The 5,432-nt window shown below is 44.9% G+C and overlaps 1 pseudogene; it reads right to left on the bottom strand.

Moving 5' to 3' along the window:
• Positions 1-3,487: 3,487 nt before the first annotated feature.
• LOC101705078 (casein kinase II subunit alpha' pseudogene) lies at positions 3,488-4,656 on the bottom strand (annotated as a pseudogene).
• Positions 4,657-5,432: the final 776 nt, after the last annotated feature.

Genomic DNA, 5,432 nt, shown 5'->3' with positions numbered 1-5,432 from the left:
GTTCTTCCCTCTGGATCCTCACGCAGTAACACAGCTTTCTAAACAAACCTTTAAATCTGAACTAGCATTAAAGGAAACTGTTAACTAGACTCTTTAAGATTTATTTCAATGCACATATAAAAATTCTTCCAAGTTTGTCTCCCAAAGCAGCTCTGCTTCCACTCACATCTACATAGCACCTGGGAGAACCTAAGCAATTTCCTTGAGTAGGCACAGACTGTGAGACACTAAGCACCAGCTCTCTCTGGAACTCAGCACCTGACTCGAGAGCACCACCTTTCAAAGGGTTACAAGACCCAAGCCTGGGGGCAGTGTCCTCCCCAGAGCACACTCTGGAACAGAAACTTAGTGTCTGCTCATTTCTCCCTCTCAAGAAGTATGCTTCCTTCTCAAGATCTACCTTTAGGTCATTTTCCTTGGTTCCTTTTCTTTTACCTGCCCTTCCCCCAGACACTCTCTCCAAGCCCCCAAGGATCTGAGCTCTTCAGTCTCCTGTTGTCAGTTGGATGAGAGTTCTTTCCTCTCTGCAAGGGACTACATGAGCCCTAAGCCTGGAGCAGTGTCATGCTAGAGACCATCCAAGTGCCTCATGAACTGCATAGGCACTTCACTAATTGGTAAAAAGCCCCAAGAACACCTGCTCCATGCTATGTACTCAAAGGCTTCTTCCACCCAGCTGCCCACAGAGATAGAAGAGTAACACAGTCAGCTGATAAGAATCTGAAGAAAGTGGGCTGCCACCAAGCCCTGGAGGGAATGTCACTTAGTGCTTCATTAGTGTCGCTCTCACCATGGGATTTCTCAGCTGAGGCAACCTTGCAGTTACGCACACTCATGGCTGCCAATGATGATACACGGATCTGAACTCAGCACAGGAAGCTTCTGTTCTCACCCTACCAGGTCTATGCTCCTGAACACAGACAGTACCTGAGATGACAGTGTAACACGACCCTGTTCCCCATGTTTTTTGCTTTTCTTTAGGAAATAATTAAGTCCTTGTCATAGGCACTTTTATCCTGTTATAAGGTATGAAGCAAACAAATGCAACTTACTGAGATGAGTTTAAGAATGAATATGCTAACTGAAAAGGATATTGGGGTAGGTAAATTTACCATAATCTAAAATGTAAGGCTAGACTCCCAATCCTACACACATGCATGTACGTGCACACACAGATTTATACACACTCCTTAGGAACTTTCCAAGACCATCTCCTAACCCAGGTAAACATTTTAAAATTTCAGGGAAGAAAGGTCCATTTGGACACAAAATGGATTTAGAGACAGGTAAAGAAAAGGTCTGAACTAGACTACTTCAGTTTGGGAAAGAACAGCCTAGGCATCAAGTCCAGACCCAGAAAGGAGCAAGCACTTTAAACCCAACTCTAAGGCATGAAGAGAGGTGAAAGTATAGGTGCCATGAAAGTAAACTGTATGCTTATAAAGGAAGAATTACTGCTGTGCCACAGCTGTAGCTGTAGATGCAAGGGCAGGCAGGTCAGCTAGGAAGGCCAAAGGAGAGGGGTAGAAGCCCACTGTCTAACTCCTTTCTAGAAGCTTTTATTATGGCTGGGGTACCCAAGGGAAAGAACTGGGTTTACTGCTCAACCAAGACCCTCCAGTAAGCTCCTCTTGCTTTGTCCAGACAGGCAAGAAAGAAAGAAAGAAAGAGAGAGAGAGGGAGGGAAGAAAACAAAAGGCAGAAGGGAAGAGGCCAAGAGTGATAAGGAAGGCTTGAGGGGTGGGGAGCAAGAAAGACACACAGTGGCACATCTCCCTGATAACCAATATTTCAGCCTTCCTTACTGTAAGGGCATTTTGAAGGCCTGCGATAATCTGAAACACTGAGTTTTGCTGCCTGACATATTGATACAGGTTCAGCTGAGAATTCACATCTTATTTTTGATTTTCAGGTAGAAAAAAATGTACATATCAAGATACAGAATATACAATGCAGGCAGGCAGTATTAGTATGAGAACCCTAACTAAATGTATTTCCTGGCTTTAGGATCTTATTTTTAATCTATAAACTCAACTCTTATATATAAGGAGAAGAGTTTCACTTGTTCACTAAGTTCCCACCATCCAAACAACAAAATAGAATTTACATTTAAAGATAGGACCTGCTACCAATACCAATATGATTTTATTGGACTATGGAATGTAAACAGATGCTTCAAACAATCTAACCTTAAAAAATATATGGCGTTATTAAATAGTTAATAAAGAAATCCTATGTGTGATATGGTGGTAGACACCTCTACCTCCAGCCTAGGCATGTTAGGTCCCCAGAGCTATGGCAATGGCTCTGTAGATGGCAGGAAGGGGACTAATGGCAAATCATGTTGTTGATGAGTTCCTAAAATGAAATCAGCCCTATTCTTTCTTAAAAAATAAAACCTAGCTTTCTTTGTTAATGTCAAGGTTAGCACAGCAGATCCAAAGATTTAACACTTGCCCCAGGAGGTCCACTTCTCTCCCCAAGTCCCCTGCATATTTCTCTCCTCTCAGTTGCTGGAGTTATGGGATGGTCTTACCCATACAGTATCAGTATATCACACATACTCATATGTCACATATCCAAGCTCAAACTGCTATTACCCTGATTACAACTGGAAATTGTTGTGGGGGTAAAAAGAGGGAAGACAGGTGGCGATACTTTTCCCCCCAGCAAATCTTTTCTGAATAAGTCCTTATAGGATGTTTTCTCCCTCTTTGACCTGCCTGAAAATTGACTTTCCAGCTTTAGTTATGGTGAATAAAAAGGTCACGGTTTCAGAGAAGTGCATTAAAACAGGTGCACACACATGGATGTGGTGGGAAATTCTGAGGTCTTCCTTAGAAGGCTGCACTGCCCCCCCAAAAAAGGAAAAAAAATCAGCAACAAGATTCTATGATTAGGCAAATCAACAGAGGTTATGGTGAGCTCCAAGTTATGCATGTAGCAGGGACATTCTGATGAGACCAATGGACCTGTTCATGGCATCTCACGGTTTCAAGTGATGTCTCCTGACAGCAAAGAGGACTTTGTGAAAGTGACTGCAGTTTGCTTCCAAATGAAAACATTTAGAGGGAAACTGCAGGGATGAGGTACATTTCTTGGAGAGCTCATGTCATAAAAAAATACATAAAATATGAATTTGTAAAAGAGCTTAAAAAATATTGTCACTGTTTTAATATCCTTTTCATAAATGAGGCTGGTGTGTCAGTGTAGACTGCTGACATTTTGCTAAAACTTGAGCCTGAATTCTCATGGAAGGAAACCAGACCATAATGGAATAGATAGGAAGTCAGATATTCAGAGCTTGTTGACCGAATGGGTTAATCAATAGTGGTGTCCTGTTAAATGAAGAAAAATGTACAACAACTCCCAGTTTCTCATCTCCCATGCATTCCAAAGGGAGAGTCCCCTTAGATCCTGAACTATATGCATCATCACACTGCACAACTGCAGCTCCCTGGAGACTAGTACTGTGGAGTTTCTTTTGATAGACTTTTAGGTCTTTACTCTTCTTTGCCTTAGAAGGAATGATTAGAATTTCTTTTTATCACACTGTAGTTTCCTTCAAGATTTGTGTTTGGTGTTTGGTTTTATTGGCAAGCATCAATGCAGCATTACCCGTCGCTTTCCAGTCTTCATCGTGCCGCTGTGATATCACTGGAAAGTACAGCATTCACTGCTCAAGGCTGGGACTGCTCCTTCACCACAGGGTAGAAGTATGGGTGTTCCACGGCCTCTTTGACAGTCAGTCTCTCTTGATAGTCATATCCCAGAAGTTTGTCCAGAAGATCTAGGGCCTCAGGGCTGACAAGGTGTCTGTTTTCACTATGGATGAAGTTTTCCCAGCATTTCCTTGAATGCTATCCCAAGATATCGTTGAAGTGTGGATCTAGGTCTATGTGACATTTCTTCAGATAGCCATACAGCTCGTCTGTCCCCAGAACCTTGGCAATGCGAACAAGCTGGTCGTAATTGTCCTGCCCATGCAAAAAGGGTTCCTTTCGAAAGATCATGCTTGCTAACATACAGCCCAAACTCCACATGTCCAAGCTGTAATCATACATCTGATAGTCCACAAGGAGCTCTGGTCTCTTGAAGTACCTCGAGGCTACACGAACATTGTACTCCTGAGCAGGATGATAGAACTCTGCTAAGCCCCAATCTATCAGACGCAGCTTTTTTTGTTGGTGATCTAGCATGACATTGTGAGGTTTCACATCCCTGTGCATGATTCCCTTGCTGTGGCAGTAATCCAGCGCTTTAGGTAGTTCATACATATAAAACCGGATATCAAAGTCTGTCAGGATCTGGTAGAGTTGCTTAAAATCTGTATTATTGATATATTCAAATACCAAAGCTAGTGTCTTTGACATAGAGTCCTTTACAGTGTCAATCAGCTTAATGATATTTGTTCCACCACGAAGATTCTTCAGAATTTTAACCTCTCGTTTTATCTTCTTTTTCTTCACTGGCTTGAGAATTTTTACAACCACTCTCTCGTTGTTAATGATGTTAATGGCCTCAAATACTTCACTATACTTTTCCCGACCAAGTTTTCGAACCAGTTGGTAATCATCTTGATTACCCCAACTCGGGACGTGAGACTCGTAGTCCCAGTACTCGCGGCTCCTCAGGCTGTTCACTTCGGCGTAGACCCGGGCCGGTCATGCCGGGCGGGACCGGGGGGCACCGCGAGGCGCAGAGGGCGGCGCGGCGGGGGATGCTGGGCGGTGGGCGGAGGAGGCTGCGGGCCGCGGGGCAGTGGAGCAGGAGGAGGAGCGGCAGCGGAGGACGGCCGCGCCAGGCCGGGCCCTCGGGGGGGGGGGGGGGGCGGGCGGCAGGCAGGGGGCGCGGGGTGGGGAGGGGCGCCGGCCGAGCCTGCCCAGCCCTGAGGCTGCCGGCGGGGCGACGGGCGGGCGGTGTTCGGCTCGCGGCCCCAGGAGGCTGCAGCACCGACCCCAGCAGCCTCGGGCCGGGAAAGGGACAGCCCTGGCGGCAAAGAAGGAGGAGCACATGACTTACTATTTATATGACTGAGGGGAATGGTAGATGGAAGAGGGGAAGAGAAGAAACATACTATCTTGTCTCCTCTTATAAGAATACTAATCCCAGGCCAGGGATTTAGCTTAGCGGTTTTGCAGCCTGCTGCGCAAGCTCAAGGACCCGAGTTCGATCCCCGGTACCAAAAAAAAAAAAAAGGAATACTAATCCCATTCATAAGTGAGCAGTTCCACTTTCATGACCTTATTGTCTTCCACAAGCCCCATCTCCAATATCATTGACTAAGGATTAGAGTTTCAGTATACAAATTTTAGGGGATACAGTAGTCCCAAGTAGAACCTCATCCCATGTAGTCCCAAGTAGAACCTTATCCTGATGACTTCATTTAAACCTTAATGTCCTCCATACAGTACCTATTTCCAAGTACAATC

This window comes from Heterocephalus glaber, unplaced genomic scaffold, assembly GCF_053883595.1.
Source record: "Heterocephalus glaber isolate CG9 unplaced genomic scaffold, H.glaber_assembly_v1.0 deba00000122, whole genome shotgun sequence".
In the NCBI taxonomy this organism is placed as follows: Eukaryota; Metazoa; Chordata; class Mammalia; order Rodentia; family Bathyergidae; genus Heterocephalus; species Heterocephalus glaber.
This window is presented reverse-complemented; position numbering and strand designations above follow the sequence as displayed.